The sequence below is a fragment of the Ciconia boyciana genome, chromosome 14 (assembly GCF_034638445.1).
Source record: "Ciconia boyciana chromosome 14, ASM3463844v1, whole genome shotgun sequence".
NCBI classification, from domain to species: domain Eukaryota; kingdom Metazoa; phylum Chordata; class Aves; order Ciconiiformes; family Ciconiidae; genus Ciconia; species Ciconia boyciana.
The window spans coordinates 9,225,444-9,243,412 of NC_132947.1; the positions used below are offsets into that span (position 1 = coordinate 9,225,444).

Genomic DNA, 17,969 nt, shown 5'->3' on the forward strand with positions numbered 1-17,969 from the left:
AAGGATGATCTGCAAAAGTTAAAAAAATGCAAAGTCTCAATATAGTCTCAAAGATTTCTTATTGCAATGATTTATTTTTGTTAAGATTTATTTTTGAAAATTTCTTCTCTCAGAGAATGAATCTACTATCAATCTATGGAGAATGAATCTACTATCAATCTATGGAGACTGCAGCCAGAAGTCTATGTCCACTTCCACACTTTACACTGGTAACCACTGAAAGGATCGGTTAAGTACAGGTCTCTCTCCTAGATGCATCAGTCAGTATAACTCATCAATAACTCTTCCTCATTACTGAGCTCAGATGAACTAATAAAGTAACACACAGAATGCTTCGTATCCCATTATCAATTTCGCCGTTCGATTTGTCAGAATCTACCCCAGGTGTCAGGAAAAAACATTAGCCAGCACCTTAGCCAAGACAAGACAGCAAACCCCACCCCAGATGAGCAGCTGCTGTTCTAGAGATTACAATATTAGTAGAAAGAAAAAGACAATAAAAGCCTCCAAAAAAAAAAAAAATCTAACAAACGTGCACCTTTTTCTTCATACCATCGGCATGAGATTTTTTGGAGGTTATGATTTTATAAGCCTTTACCTGCAACTATACAAGGGTTAAAAATTACTCTAAAAATAAATATTTGTCAAGATTCTCCACCAATGACATTGAAAGAAAATTTCTGGCTTTAAGAAAATGCCAGATATCACAAGATGCATGACAAATCAGCAATTTGGTTTTCTTCCATTGGAAAAGATACTAGTGTTTTTTTTAAACTCCACATGCTGAAGTTTTCTAAAACAGATTTCCTGTCCTTTCTCTAAGATTGCTGAACCCCGTTCACCCAGGGCACAGATAATACCTTTGGATAAAAGATTTGAAATCACAGTTTCTCCCATAAAAATTTCAAGCTTTACAGAAGAACAGCTTTTCTTCCACAGAGCCACAAACTTCACAAGAGAAAGTTATTTCCTCTGTTCTGTTCCCTCAGGAGGTGTTATATTCTTATAACCTGTCAGACTTACCCAGTCATATTTGTAATTTATATTTAGTATAAGGTTGTTTCTTTTCAGACTACCTCTGAATATTCCTAACACAAAAAGTGAATTCTGATTACTCACTTTTCTCCCACAGATTAGACACCTTTCCGAGTGTAACTGTGCACTGGAAGTTATTCAAAACAACTTTCTGAATACCCAAAAAACACAGCCAAAAATAAAAAAGACAAACATTACAGGATTTTGCTGGACTTTGAAATATAATTGCAAAACAATGAGAGTGAGATTTTCCTTACATTTAAAACAGCATGCATGTTTAATTAGAAGAGGAAAAAACTTAGCTGAAATACGTATACACAGACACACTCTACTCAGTGAGAGGGGAACTCTCAAACTTTTTTACCCAGTCTGATCAAGGCTATGGAGAGAAGATACACGAGTTGGATACTATCATTTCAGAACAAGTTAAACTCACCTACAAAAATGGTCAGGACAGTCCTAATTTTCAAATGGCAAAAGATGCCAAAGAGGCATCTCTGCAATGATATCCTACATAACAGGGGAAAAGGGATGGACAACTAGAAAGAAACAGATTTGGAGAGAGTACAGAAACTTGGATAGTTGCAGGGATCTTATTAGGTTTCAGGCAACAGTCAAACCAAAAGGAAAGTTGCTGTAGAAATTCAAACTCCATTTATGTCCTTAAACAATTCAATCCTTTCCTGCACACTTCTACTAGAAGTGAATAATCCCTTACCAGCACAGAACATTGTCATTCAGAGCCAGAATTTACAGTGAGAACCACAGTGTAAAAGTTATTAACAAGCAGCTGTACTACATCATTCAAAGGTCCATGCAGTCAAATAATCCCTCTTAAGTGGTGTCCCGTTGAAGGGATTGCCTAGGGAAAAGTTTAAGGGGTAAATATACAAACTTACTTTCCAGTCTTCAAGAATTTGTGGCTGAAGGATGGATATTTTGTTTAATAACCATTGCTGGATTTTTTTCTCCGGGAATTTGTCTAATTGCTTTGAGGATATATAACATCCTGTGGACATAAGTTCTATGGCACATTAATACATCGTACCTCCCTTTTTGTATTGTGAACCTGCCTGCCAATAATTTCAATGGATGACCCTAGTTCTTGACTTATGGGAGGGAGTGAATAATCATTCTCTATTCACCTACTCCACATACAGAATGACTTCACGAATCTCTATCCTGTCCTGTCCTTCCTCAGGCTGAGTCTTTGTCTGTTTAGAAATTCCTGCAAGAGAACTTTTCCTTATCTGTGCTCATCTTTGTTACCTCTCTCACTGTGCTTTCTAGATGTACTATTTTTGGGGGAAAGGATGGGAGGGAGGGATAAGATCAGTACAGTAGGAAGCTACACCATTCCCTATTTATTTTTATCTTTTTTTTAACTAATATTATCATTCCAAGATGCCTGCAAGCATGAATACACACTTACACAATATTTCAAAATTTTTCTTTGTAATAAAGGAAAAAAGAATTGAAAACACTATACTGTCTTCAAGCCCAACTCAAACCAGCTTCTGAGTAAATAGACTAGCCTTTTCCACATTCTTCTTGGTGTTCCAGTTATACAACATTATTTGTATAGGCAGACCAACATTGCAAAACTTCCAGCTTTGATATATTTTCCAGACTGGGTATCTGCTGCAGGTTTAACATGTTTGGAAAGTTTTAGGGAACAAAATCAAGCCAATTCAGATAATGAAATTAAGGAAAAGTATGTGTTGTTTAGCTCTTTTGAAAAGCTCCGATGCCTTCATAAGCTACAGCAGAGATTTTAAATTGGCAGTAAACTGCCCTCATATCAGGGACATATTTTTCCATTCCTATGAAAATATGACCAAATTTGGCCAAGTTACAACTCTTTACTGAGTCTATATAAACTGTGGTTTTCTAAAGATTCACTAGAGTTTGACAGCTGAAGATGAAATCAGTATGTACCATCTCCTGTCCACGCCTGTGTTAACCAGACTGAATATTCATTATTATCTTTAAGCAGTTAAGGTTTGTCCTGGATCTGGAGAAACTGAACTGGACTTTTCCTGCAGCTGAAGCTTCCAGAGATTGCTATGACACCAGACAAAAATGTGAAGTGGTTCAGCTGTACATACATGATCACCAATACCTGTGTATTATTGCCTACCCAGTATTATCCATACTGGCATGGAAGCCCCTTGGAAGAAAATGAGGAGGGAAACATAAATGGCGGAAATACAGAAGGGACAAAAGAAAGCAGGGAGGTAGTTGAGACTGGAACAAGGATCCTGATAGAGATATGCTAAGACTGAAAACATGGTAGATTCACATCGAGATGGAGAGGGAGGAATGGAAGGGATGAGTTTAGAAAAGGCTAACTGGTGATTGTGATGAATTGCTGGGGAAATGACAGATTTAGAGAATGACCTGGGAGCTTAGAGAAGGAAAGCAGAGTGTAAAGGTAAGTGGTATGAAGACGTTACTGGAAAAGAACAGGGACAGAAAGGATGAAGAGTATGTAAAGCTTCCTCAAGTCCACATCAGATCTCATTATCCCTGACTCTCAACATTTTTCCTCTATCAGCAAATATCGCTAAAACTCACTGAAAGAGTTCTCATCCCGCTCTAGTGCTCATTCACAGACAACCCTATAAAGTAATGTCGACATAATTGACATAAAAACAAAGACTAAGTAGAAAGAACAATCTATGCTTATGTGTCTCACTGCAAGATGATGTATAACGAGTTTCCTATTTGCATATACATATACAGAGAAAATCCTTTCATTCAGGAGCAAAATGTAGAGATCTTCAAAAATTACTGCTGGAACTACTGAATGCCTAAGCAGCAACTCTTAAAAAAAATGAAAATTATTGAAAACTTTAAAAAATGTAAAAAAATTCCCTTTACAGAAGCAAACTGTAGCTAGCTCTTTTACACCGCTTAAAATTAATAATTAAATATGCTGTAAGGCCACATTTGATACAGAAAGGGTATTTAGCATCACTTTCCCATCTGCTGGAAGCGACTTTAAAAATACTCACATTTTTAAATGACGAGATAGTTGCACACTGAAATAATCTGCAAACAGTATTAAGAAAGGTGCTGTGGCTCTTCTCTGCTTCAAGCACTTGCTCTTCTAGGAAGGAAACACTGTGTGCAACCATTTTAACAAATGCCTATGGAGAGAGGAAAAACACCTTATGAAAATTAAAAGCTCCTGTGCTGAGTTTCAACATTATCCCAGCTACAGATCAGAAGTCAAAGAAAAAGCTTTAACAAGATTTCAGAGTGCGCTATTCCTAATATAAGTATCCAAGGGGCACATACTCACAAGTAGACTACAGATATTTCCATCCATGAGAAGAACCACTGGTCATGACCTAAGGCTAATTTTTCTCCTTACCTAAGGGCAGAGTTTTGCTCCCTTTTCGGCATACAGAGTATGCAAGCACTTGCATAGTGTCTAAATGTCTGGCAACATTTCAGCAGTGAGGTGAAAAGCTCTTCAGAACCTGGTGGGAGTGAGAAAGTGGCCAAAGTGGTAGGAGGGAGGAGACAGCGGAGGGAAAGATAACAACAGGTGATTTTAGCTAAAAAAGGTCAGGAATTATAGACCTAAAACATCCATCTGTTCAGTTTCAGTTGAAATTTGAGCCATAAGGGAAAGCCAACTAGAAAGAACACAGTATTTATTTGTTAAAATACAGAGCAGTTTGTAAGGAGTTTTGATACTCTCTATTAATGATTAAGCTTCACAATTTTTTTTGAGAAGTTGAGCACTGCCCATTTTAGGGATGGGGAAGGTGAGGCTGAACAGGTAAATTAATTGCCCAAAATATACCAGTGACAACATCAAAATTAAAACCCAGCACATTCTCATCCGATATAACCATTACACAACAGTCCCTTCCTTTTCTACTCTTGGGAGTACAAGATAATTTCTCCCTTGAAAATCCCCATGGATGCTAAGCTTTAAATTTAAAAGTTCTAATTAAAACATTAACTACTGCTCAAATTGCCAATGTAATCTTGTGCTTTCAGATTAGTGCCATTACAGCAGGTAATGTTAGGGAGAAAAACTGATTCCTAGCCAATCAAGGTGGTATCCTCCCGTGATAACCAAAAAAAGCCTCTCAAGAAAATTTTGCTGCATTATTGAAGGGCTACCCGTAGCCTAGCAAAGACTGGTGTTTTCTTCATATTCCAAATTACTATGTCCCTACAGTTGTACAAAGGAAATGGGGTCAGGAAGGGGGGCAAAGGGGGGTCTCCCCTTCCTGTATTAGAGGGGAAAAAAAGAAATACGGAGCCCTGTTGCTTACCGTACTTTTGGCACAAGTAATTGCTTACGGTTTTAGTTTTATTTTGCTGTTCAAAGACAAAAACACCCCCCCTCCCCCCAAAAAATCCCAACCACCTATAAGCATGGAATTTGCAAAAAGACCTAAATGAGTGAGACCCTTCCAGAAGCAGTTAGTTTGGAACCTGATTCAGTTAGCCATTTTTCACAGTCCTAGCTTAACTATACATTCAAGTATGGCCAAATTGTTATGTATGCTGAGAACCTGCTAGCTATTTCTTGGACTGGGGTACTCAGTTCTGAAAATCAGACAGGTTCTAAACAAGTTAACAGTTGACTCCCACTTTTGTTCTAAAATGCCTTGCCTCCATTTCCTATCTGAAGCTTTCTCCTGGTGCTGTGTAAGTCCATAAAATATGAAGTGGTTTGATAAAGTCTGTTATCAAATGTAGGTATAAAAATGCAAACTACAAAAAATGAATTGCATTTAAAGAAAACTTGCTGAAAGCTAAGTCAATTGTCCGGTCCCTCCCAGAGTAATAAACCTTACCAGAGGATATCACTTTGTACAGGGGTAGAGCCTGAAGCTTAAGCACTGCCTATCTGGATTTAATGCCACAAACACTTGGTTTCTTTCACTTTGAGTCAGTAAAAACTGATTTTAAACATTGCACAATTTATCTTGTCATGTTTTCATTATATTCCCCCCAGAGGCAAACTTGCCCTCAGTTGACACAAAATTTAACATACTGCTTACTAAATATGGTGAGGGCATCATCTTAGTGAGTCATACTGGCTTCCCTCATTCAGGATACAATAAACACCAAAACAGACACAACAGAAGATGGGAGCTCAGAAATCTCTCCACTAATACATAAGACGATCATCAACAACTTAAAATGGGTATGTCCAGCACTGGATGCGAGACTTGAATTTTTAAAGTTATAAATGGTTTCACAGATACTCCTTCAAGTCACAAAACAAATTAACATTATTAGCATTATTGTTAACAACAAAACCACAACTAATGCTTTTAATCTGCCATTAGGAATTGTGGAATCCACAGCAATAAATTACTCAGTGATGTTCCAAAACCATAAACACTTGTATATGTGGAACCATGGGTAAACGTATTGATTTAAAAACAAACGTAAGACAATAGAGAGCCATAAACATCTGAGTGCTACATTTAAATACCTGGACAGTTAACCTATAAAACACATAAAAAGAAGGATGTAAATTTCTAATTCTAACAAACCTCTAATTTATCAACTTTGTCATAGATGTGGTTCATTTCCATCACCTTGTCTTTAATGAGCGGAATGGTCTCGTCCAGGATCTGTGATGTATCACTTCTGATCTGCATGAAAAAAAGTATCTCACATGAGGATGAATCTTGAAGATAAAAACCACACTATTTTTTTTCACATCATTATTTTTTCACATGAATATTTCAGAAAAGATATCACAAGGGTCCTTTTGCAGTATGTTATCAAGCAGAGATTGGAAAAATAACTTACTAGGACTCCCACATCAAAACTGTAATCAGACCCTTCCCTCTTCTCTCCAAATTTCCACACTACTCCCAAGAGACCATCTAACTTTCTATTATGAAATACTGTAGACATGAGGGGTAATAATGGATTTAAAATGAAAACTGCCTCTATACCATGCTACATGATTTGATTTTATTGGGGAAGAGCTAACTCATACTACTTAATCAGTTTTTGGAAAAAGTCACATCTTTGAGTACACCACTTCTAGTATCTTGCCTTCAACAGTGGCTCGGGACTAGAGTTCTCAGGAGAGCAAGAGTCTTCACACAACATTGTAGCATAGGCACCTCAGAGAAAGTTTCTGCTCCCTAGTCCCTGTCAGTTTCCACAATACTTAAGTGCCCTAATACAGGAAAGATTTTTTTTTTTTTTGTTACCTACTACAACCAAGCTTGTTCCCAATATCCATACGAGAGCCTGAACCTTATCTGAAATCCTGCCGAGTGTTGTTAGCAAGAATTACCCAATTTCCTATATAAACAACTGCAAATGCTTTGTTAGGTGGCAGTAAGCTACACCTCCAAGCAGAGCACTATAGCTAATGGAACGTACAAGCCAAAAATGATGGATAAGATGGGAACTGGGAAGAGCTCTCTAAAGGGAAAGATAAAAGCAAAAACAAGAAAACCTCCACTAACACACCCAAATAGGCATTCTAATTTGTAAAACAGAGCAGCAACACACTGACAAGACAAATAAGAGAGGCAGTTGAGCCCACTTTTATACAAGTTTTCTTTCTCAACTAAGTGTTGAGTATAGGAGGTCTTGGTTCATTTCTGGATTAAAGCTGTTTTGCCTACAATTTTAATAGACTTAAAGAATAAAGAGGAATGAGGATCCCTTCAAAAGATATTTTTGTCCCAAAGACTGAGCTAGAAGATATTCTTCCTTCAATTTCATAGGAAAGAGTAAGGATCTTTTAGCTAGAACGGTGAGAATCTGGAGTTGGGCTAATATTGCAGGGAATTATCTGGGCATTTTGAGATTTAATCCAGAATCTCAAATAAACCATAAATGCCTGCTGTAAGTAATTTAATCCATGGACCATGCATTATAAACTCTAATAGGTACTTAGACATTTTACTGATGATCATATGACTCATTTGTGTGTTTGGTTTTTTTTTAAGAAGCTGTGTTTTTAAAAGCTGAGTATAGACAAAGCTATATAACTATAAAATGACTCATAGTAAGATTTTATAGTATTTTTATTACCAGAATGAGTACCTGCAGATTAAGTGCTTTTATAGTGCTATAAGTGTTCTGTAATAGGAGATCAAACAGACATATCAAAATAGTAGTAGCTTTCAGTTGTAAACAAACCAACAGTATCTCCTGTATTACTGGCCTCAGCACTACATCCACTAACTATATACACAGACACCTCCCCCAGCAGTGACATAACTATACACAGACACACTCCGTTGTCTTTACAGTATGTACTTGATAACCAACAGAAAGTGAGCAGAGACACTCTAGCAGGATCCCTGTGAATGGAATCAGACATATTTTCTAGTGTTAAATAAAAATACAGAATAAATATGTAATGAAGGAGCCGAAGCACAAGAATTCCAGGTTTGTTCTATTGAATTCCTTTAGGTCAATGATATGCAAAAACCCGCTCCTCTATCATAAAGCACATGTGAAAAACAGATTGGTGATCTGTCTGAGATGAGGTTCATATTCAGGTAAACTACATCAGATCAAAATTTGAGCCTGGACTTTCTAAAGATAAGGTAACAAACTTGTTTGCTAATGTTGGTCTCAGAAAGGACAAGGGAAAAGCCACTCTTACAGCTAGATGACTACTGTAAATATAAACACAGTTTGGGACATAGCTGGAAAGAGGGAGATGTTGTACAGACCCAGTACAAAAACTATCAACACAAGGTCAGAGCAGACATGGAACAAATCTAAACCATCTTTCTTTGAGGGTAAAAGCAAACAACCAATACAAGACACAGGAGAGCCGATTTCCCAGCAAGCAGCCTGTGATGAAAGGAAATGATATGCAAATATGATTCAAGAAGAGTCATTCTGCAGCAGTCTGCAGAACCACAGCGACAGAGGAGTTCAAGAGGAGTCAGCACATGACAAAGGGAAATGATTCTTTTGGTACAGCAACCTCTCATGAGCCAGAGCAAGCAGGACTGGTCTGAAACCCCACATTATAACACAAGATTTATTTCCCCTTGTACAATGTATTTTACCTTACCTTACTGAAGATTTAGCCAAGTGCTCAGCACAAGCACCAGAGCACAGCAGTCCATGGGAAAAAACCTGTATTCCTTTTACTAGGTTTTACTATGCTAATTGGAGGAGGGGGTGAGGAAGGAAGGTTTGATTCAGCTTTGTCTTCTAATTCAAGTCAGCAAGCTCAAGGAGGTAGCAAACCAACAGCACCAAAGTCAGTTAGGAGACAGCACAATCAGTATGAATGATCAATTAGAACACAAACCAGGAATGGCACATTGCATGTGTGGCAGTGAGACCTGATCCTTGCATACACTGCAGTTCAAGCTGTACCAGTTAAACAAACAAAATAACAAGAATCTGTGCATTTTATAGAAACTATTATTTTTTCTGGAAAAGAAAGAAAAGTAGCTGGAGCCACAAGTCAAAGATATTGTGCAAATTCTAGTTGTCACAGGGACTTTTTCAAAAAGATCGCTCTATATTCCTTTTTGGTCTTTGATCCCATATGTTAACAAACAGTAACATAAAAGGATCACAAGTAAAAGCAACCACTGTAAACTGAACAGCTCTGTGGTGAGAAAAGAGAAAACTGAGGCTGGTACGGTCCTGAGAAGTTAGCAAACCCTAGCCACAGCAAACCAAACACAACGACCTCTTCCTCTTTTTCCCCTGTGATGAAATCAGGTTTCACACCTAGGGCCTCAGGGAGGAGGTTCCCAAACTTTAAGTCCATGAGACAAAGATAAGCAATTAGCAGCTGGTCTGTGGAACCATAATAAAGCAAGATTTACAAACACATCATTTCCCTGGGGCAAGTTCTGCAAGAAGGTGCAATGGCTTGAGAACCATTAACCTGTGGTTTTATAAACTGGCGAGTATGCTGGAGGATCAACATACGTATTTAAAAAAAAAAGGGGAATATCAAACATAAGCAGAGATTTTGTATCTATCCATACATCCTCTTCAAGGATTAGGAGACAAAGAAATGGAAGTAGTGAATTCCCATATGTAACTAAACCAGCTGCACATCTCTGAATAGATATCAATCATGTGTTAAGATATACAAGAAGCATAAAGAATCGTATGTAAAAAGGTAACCAACAATGACCCATGGAAACAATATAAGAACAGCATATACAAGAGTCTTGTTACAATTAAATTTTTTTGCTTTTGTGTCACTGATTCAAATCATAGCTCAGTTAAAAAATCAAAATTTGATAGTTACATTTGAGAAGCTCTGAAGCCACTTAAGAGACATTAATTTACTTCGTCGAAGTCAGTGCCCTAAGGATGACATCAGAAAAAGTTAAATAACTGGCACTAAAATTCTTATAGCACAATCTTTTCATTGCAAGATGCTCCTTCCACGGCAAGTGTGAGGCATGCTGAACTGTATTTACATTGTCACTGTAACTTACCTCTTGTACAAGTGTCCATTTTAAGTGCTGTGCCATGCTGTGCCTAGCCAGGTACAACAGTATGACAGTGGAAATTCTGTCTTCCTTGCACTGAGGATCCAGGTTTCTCCTCATTGCAATATTCAAATGTATGCATCAAGAGTACTTGTAAGTTCAAAGCAGCAGCACACTCAAAGGAGAGAAGCCCAATCCCTCTATGTGAATGCTTCACTGAATGCCCAATTGAAAAAAGCAAGATTCCCCTTGCCTTTTGTTGGCATAGACAAAAGACCAAATTATTGCTAGGCACAGAAGCTGGAATCAGTTCAAACAGTACATTATATTTATCAGATTCCCATATACCCCTGGATGTGCTGCTGAAAGGAACCTTACATTGTAGGTACTGGACAGAAAGGCACAGAATCAGCACACTGACTGCAGTGCTCTGATGTTCCCAGATAAGGTCAATAATCTGCATATTAGGGAATTATTCACAGCCTGCAGGTTATGAAAAAATGTTTTCAGGGGCATTTTCAGGGGCATCTACACACAAAGATAGTGTATTGAAACTAGGTTAGTGGTTTTTGTAGAAAAAGGTTGGCAAGAGAAGAAGTCTCACAGGAGGTTTAAAAGCTCACTGGATCCATCCGAACAAGCTAACCATCTTCCCTATATGGGAGCAAAAAAATGTAAGGTGCATGCTTGATTGATGGGAAAAAGCATAAGGTACATACAAAATCCTAGTGTAAGCTCCCAAACAGAAGAATTGAGTGAATGAACTTAACAGTAAATCAGACAGAATACAATCAGCAGTGAAGAGCTATTGATTCAAACCACTTGCTTTGAGCAGGTGATGTCGTATCACTGAAGCAATCATCACCTTTCAGGAATTAACTCAAAGGATTCTTTGGCCCAAGAAACCAATCTCTTGTATTCTACATTTTGCACAGACTAAATGTGCCGTACTAGAGAATCTAAAGCTGACAAATGTAAGCCAAGATGTATCAAAAAATAGACTGCATGCTCTGAGGTTCACATTCTCCTTTACAGCTATTTTTGTCAAAAGCTGAATGGAAAAAGAACTGCTTAAACAGCCACTAATACTGAACCATTCTTACAGGCAGCTATTTCTCCTTTTAAGTCCCCTGCTAACCATGTGAGACTTTGATGAGCCAAGCTTTTGTTTCTTTCCACTCTGTCACTTCCTTCTGGAAGCTATGATGCCTCCCTTCCATAAGCAAGACATGCCAACAACAAAACCAGAAACCTCTGACAGAAGTCAAAAAAGGATTAATAACTGGCTATATTGCTGACTGATTTGCTTAGAACAAGGACGATGACCTCACTTGAGCAGAATTCACATCCACGGTGCAAGATCTGTCCCATGACCAAATAATAATCATCATTAGTTAGCTGATGATATTTTGTATAAACTGTGTCAAACATGCTCATTTGAGTTTTCAATGGGTTCTTGCAGACCACACGAGACTGCTTTGGGGCCACCTCTGACTTATGAGTTCTGTGCTTGAGAGTAAGCACAACATTTCTCCAAAGAACACTGGGATACATGCACAGAAAAGTGGAAAGATGCTGAGAAGGCAATATTGGCATTTGTTCTGTAAACAGCAGACAACATGCAGAAAGTCCAGCACACCAATATCTTTCATTTGCACTAAAGCTGGTAAGAATAAAGCCAGGAAATTGCTTTTCAACTGCCTAGGAAACATTGGCCACATAATTTCTTATCTGCTTCACTTTACCCTGTCCCTCTCCATTTATCTATGCAATTCCTGAGAATCATCCAACAAAATAGCTCATAAGCAACAAGTCCCCGAGGAGCTGTTGGCTGGTCACTTCTTGCCATTCAAAGTGCATTCAATACAATTAGCAACCATTGTATTTGCCAGTGACACATGCATTATACAAGATGCTTGAAGACAGAAGAAAAATGTTGTGGTGAATGCTAACAGAAGACAAGATGGTCTGTGCATCACTGAGTATAAGAGGAAGTCCCTCTAGGTAAACTTGGTCCATGCTATCTGAACTAGTGCTCTCTGAAATGCTAGGAGGGGTTAAAATGCAGTATCAGTTCCTCTACCTAATTTTACATTTTTTAGCCTAAGGAAGGAAAGAAAAGTTGACTGCAAAAATCACATTCATTATTTTTACATGAACACCATAACCCAAATAGCTTTCAGACAGCACCACTATGTGCAGAAAGCCTGGGGTAAGCTAAATAGTAACACATATACCTCTTGCTCTAAATGGTTTATCCCAAACAATTAGGCACTGACAATGGCGAAGATAATTGGTGTGGTACAAATATTGCATAGCATATCAGTCACAATCTCATCATTAATTAGTACTCCCCACTCAGTTATTCCACCTGTATCAACTTCTCTCTTATATTCTGACTGCAGTAGACAACTAGCTTGCTGCATTGGTACAGCATCTAGCACAGGTGGCCTTAATTTGTAGCTGGTGCCCGTGAATGTTACTGTAACACACATAATCTCTGTCTGCATCAGCCAGTCTAGCGCCACCGTCTCAAAACGATCCAGCTGTTGTAGCACTGGAGCAGTCTTCTCGGCAGGTTTCATAACACAACCAAGCTAAAACACAGATTCTTTGTTCTAGAACGTACTACTGCAATCTGCCTCCGGTACTCCACCGACTAGCGAACAGGGAGGCAGACCGCCAGCTCACACGAGGGGAGGGCGAGGAGGGGAGGGCGAGGCGAGCCCCGCGGCGCTCTCCCACCTGCACCCGCCCGGCGGCGGGGCGGCGCCCGCGGGGGCGGCCTGGCTGCGCGCGCCCTAGCGCCACCTGGTGGGCGCGGCGCCCCCATGCGCGCGCAGCGCCGCAGTCTTTCCCGCGGCGGCCGCGCTGTCAAGATGGCCGCCCTGCGCGCGCCCCCCTTCCTGCTCTCAGGGCCGGCGGCGACACGGCCTCGGGGCACGTACCGCGTCCGTTATCCCGCGGAACTCGTCCAGCCTTCCTCAACCGCTCTTCAGCCGTCTCTTCCACTTCCTTCACCTGGGGGGAGAAAAACAGTCACAGAGCCCAGGCTGGGGCCTCGGCGGGCTCAGGCGGGTCAGAGGGGTGCCCGCCGGCCGGGTGCCTGCCAGCCGCCGGGCTCCACACCGCTCCCCCCGCCGTGCCTTTTCTGCCATCCCACTGGGGAACCCAAGCCGAGCTGAGGAATTTTTAGGCAAACACCATATCACCAACTCCAAAGGCACAAAACTCATTGTATTGAGAAATGTAACATTTGGAGGCTCTGGGAGGCCGTTTTCCACCCCTGCACCAGTAGGTGACCTGTACGACGAGGAAGGATGTCCCTGTTATCCCGAACATCTACCTCCACATGGATTTCAAGTTCTAGATCTCACAATGAGTTTTCAGCCACCAGGCTTCTAAACCTATAAAGTCAATGTGTCTTTCAGCAAAAGTTCCTTGCCAAGCATCTCGCTCAAGTTTTGAAGCAGAAAAGTTTATTCTAACACTTGCACTTGGATGTAACACCAAAGCATGATTTATAAAAGTCAACTTGAAGTTATGGCTCACATTATTCACTGAGGTAGAAAAATTGTTAACCCCCCAAAATCCAACCCGAGCAAATACCTAAAAGAAAAAAAAACAAAACAACAAAACCCCCCCAAAAAACAAAACAAAAACCCACTTTGACTATTCTGAAGCAGAGAGAACACTATGAAAGAAAACCAAGAGCTGCTCAGAAGGGCAGTTTTGGAGAGCCACTGCAATGTTCTTCCCATATCAGAAAGGAGCCCATATTCAGAACTCCAGAAAAACTCAACAGCTACAAGAGTGTCTGCCTAAAGCCAAGAGCCCGGGCATACCCACCTCTGCAGAAGACAAAAGCCGATAGACTCGCACCCTTAAATGAAGTTTAGAAAGACTGTTGTTCACAAAATCCCAGTAAAGAATTGCCACTACAAGGAGAGCAAACCTTCTATTCTGAGCATATTTTTAAAAACACATTTGCACTGTAATTTAAATGATTTTTAAAATCCTGAATCTATTCTTCTATCCTAATCACATCTCATATTCTCCAAAATTAAAATAATGAACCTGATGAAAACTTTTTGTTTTTAAAGCCAAACAAAGGGAACTTGTCCCACTTGTTGGGGCTACTTTGCTTAAATGGTCATCATAAAAGCAGAACAAGAGCAAGGTTTGCCTTAGCAGACCTCTTTATAATTTTTCATCTAGGCTGTAAGGAACAATCTCATTCCTAAATAAAGTTTATTATCCTTTCACCTGGTAATAAAATTAAGGAAACCTGAATCGCATCTGAAATTCAAATTGGTAGTTATCAATCCAACAGTTGGGCTAACTCCAGGATTTTTTTTGCCATTCTTAAAAGTGGCCAAGGACCTCCCAAAACAGGTACAATCACTCTTGTCTGGAACAATATGGCAAAGGGAGTTGCTATAATGTCAAGGCATTAGCTAGAAGAAAGGGTGCTGGAAGAGGAAGAATAGGTAAGAAGACAAATGCACTTTGTCAGCAAGGGGTAGACTGGAAAATACTAGACTCTTGATTTAGACTTAAGCCAATGTTAAGAGCAGCATACATGTAAGTTCACCCCAAAGGCTGTGCTTTGCATAGACTGAAGATGGTTACTAGCATGCAACTCCTCTTTTACTTTATGAAACCTGTTCCACATAAACAGAGCAAACGTCATTCTCTGCAGAGCCTGAGTCAACTTTCTCAGTTGAGGTGGTGTTACGCCTCCGGAGACCTATTTGCAGCCAACTTCTGCAACAGAACAGATCTGAGGGAACAATTTCAGGTATGGAGGTATGCCTGGAGGCAGCTTCTGCACCAACACTAAGAAGATGGCAATAGGGAAGGCAAAAGCCTTTTGCCAGAGAATCAGAGGAGGAGCAACAGAGAAACACAAGTTACAAGTGGGGCAACAAGTACACACATCACTCTAGAAAGGGTGTTCTAAAAAGGCTGCTAGAAGTCATCCAGGGAGCAATCACATGAACCCAAGAGACCAAATCCACCATGTCAAGTAAGTGCGCTATTCTAGGTCTGCGATCATGGAGGCTGGGGAAGGACTCAACTCCTAGTCACTTCCAGGACAGCGATTCAAAAAATAGAAAGGACAAATTATGCTACCACAAAGAGGAAAGGAAGAACATCGAGAAAGTCTTAAGCACATGGAAGACATAGTGACTGTTTTCACAAGGACAAACATGTATGTGGATATACAGGACATAATGTGGGCTGAGGATAAATACCTATTCAGCAGAATGCAGATACGAGCTCAGGCCACGTTCTGAGTAGCAGGAATGTGACCCAACTCGGCCCAAAAGCTCTGCAACTATGTTAGAGCAGCATTGAGCTAAGACTGGCATGTATTGTCTCAGAGAAACTGTTAGCAGCTGGCATTTTCATCAGTTTAGTGACCACACCTGTCAGCCTATTAAGGTTATTTCCTAAGATGCTCATGTCTAACGTGAAGTCTTCATGGTGGCATAAACTACCACATTATATTCACACTGTAATTTCACTTATACAAGATTTAAAACCTACCCACAAAAGTTTCATCGCCTCTTTTTTGTGTATGTATCTGGACAGAAGAAACCTCAAGACACATTATACTCCACAGGTTTATCAGGACGGATGCATAGATGCTGTAAATCAATGCATGGATTTCAGTGGTGCTAACACGAGTTTACATCCCCTAACAATCTGTTCCATGTCTTTCTGAGGTAAAGATTTCTGTGTGGAAAAGCTGTTTTCCTTCTGCTGCTCCTTTGCACGCTTAAATAAAGGAACAGAATTTCCACATCTAATTTCTCCTCAGAAAGAGTGAGCACTCTTCCTCCCCACTGCCCATAGGCTAACCCTGGAAAGATCACTGCTAAACAACAGAAGAATGCATTCTTTTCAAATAAGAAAGAGTTACCAGTGATTTCACATTACTATAATACATTTAATTTGTGAAAAACTTGTAAGCATTGAGTCTGAGAGTGATTTCTTGAAGTCTCTCTTCATAAGGCAGAGAAACATAATTGCTAGCTTTTTTGTTAAGTGTATTTTACAGCAGAGCAATCTCAGTGGGTGGTGCAAGCATCAAATGGCCTACAGAACAATTCTATCAAACTCCCGACATTTCTTGGCAAGCCTGTGCACAGTCAGCTTCACGGGCCTGAAGCCGCTAATGTAGCCACATCTTCAGGACTAGCACAGTTGGCTTAAAGAGATAGTCCAAAACTGTTATCAAACTTACAGCTTTGAAAAGGCTGTGTAATGGTAGCAATCATTAAATGCATGAATGTAAAGCAGGTGTAAATTCCACTAATTTGACAGATGATGCCTTAAAGAATCATCCATTTAAACAAGTTGAATTAGCTGCACAGGTTCCTGTCCTGCTCTGACTAAAGTTGCAGACATGCTTCAGGCAGGTAGCTTGCTGACATTACTAGCCCTTCTAATATCTACCATGAGCATCTTTCATTCATAATGTTCATAAAGATTCAAACATGGGAGTAGCATGTGTTAGAGGACAGAAGCAAAGTTTATTGACACCACTGAGAATAAGTTAATTCAAAACAGATTCACAGTTAATCTTTAAAGTGTTACATAGCCTGAAACGTAACAGAAGCGAACAATAGTAAGAAACGATGGAAAATAGATGCAAAGAAATCACTTAACACTCTTTCTTCAAGGCATGCTACTATAAAAGCACACTAGGCATAACAAAGCCAAAATACTACGTTTGAAGAGGACTCAACCGCAAATACTTAGCAGTTCCATATGAATTGCAAAAGAGAACAACAACATTCTAAGGGCTCAATGTATTTAAGACACCTTCAGAAATGCTTAAGAGGGGCCTGTTGCAAATCGCAGTATCAACAACATATTTACCATAATCTGTAATTAGGTACTTACTAAACAGACCATACAAGCTCCTTCCAGGTGATTATAGAACTCACTGTATATTTATCACTAAGATCTGAAATAAAACCCACTTCAAAACAAACTTCTGAAATAAAACACATTTCAAAGTTATGATGAAAACATGGGGTGACAAGTGTTTCTTAGTTAAGACTGTAATTTCACAATCACTTTAAAATTATATAAGCTGGCATTGGCAATAAAAGTAGTGTACCCTTTTCCATCACTCACTTATGCCCCTAAAGCCAACCCTTTGCATGTGAGAGGACAGACATTCACGGTGGAATGAATCAGGAAACTGCTCTGGGTAGAAAACTAACCATTAACTAACTTCTTTGCCATATCATTTTATCTCAGATCAGTTCTTCAACTAAATTCATTACACAGCCATGTTAAGGCTAGCACTGACAAAGAAAACAGGTAGCAAGGGGAAGAGACACCTTGGGTCTTTCAATAGCAGTGTTAACTTATCATGAAGCCTTAGCCAAAGGCACAACAGCACCACTTCCAGATGCCATTTTAATGTTCCCATATATCCACTGTTGAGTCTCCTGTTTATTTATGGAAAGAAAACAA

At 39.6% G+C, this 17,969-nt stretch overlaps 1 protein-coding gene across 5 annotated transcripts in view; it reads right to left on the minus strand.

Moving 5' to 3' along the window:
* PARD6B (par-6 family cell polarity regulator beta) overlaps positions 1-17,969 on the minus strand; it is a 97,907-nt gene that overhangs the window by 50,903 nt on the left and 29,035 nt on the right. For 4 of the 5 annotated variants that reach the window (XM_072878915.1, XM_072878913.1, XM_072878917.1 and 1 more), the window contains exons 5-7: positions 13,421-13,493; positions 6,570-6,671; positions 4,053-4,187 (exon numbers count right to left, since the gene is read on the minus strand). The gene's annotated coding sequence lies outside the window, so the exon portion shown is untranslated. The remainder of the gene's footprint in view (positions 1-4,052; positions 4,188-6,569; positions 6,672-13,420; positions 13,494-17,969) is intronic. The other variant, XM_072878914.1, reaches the window with a different exon arrangement.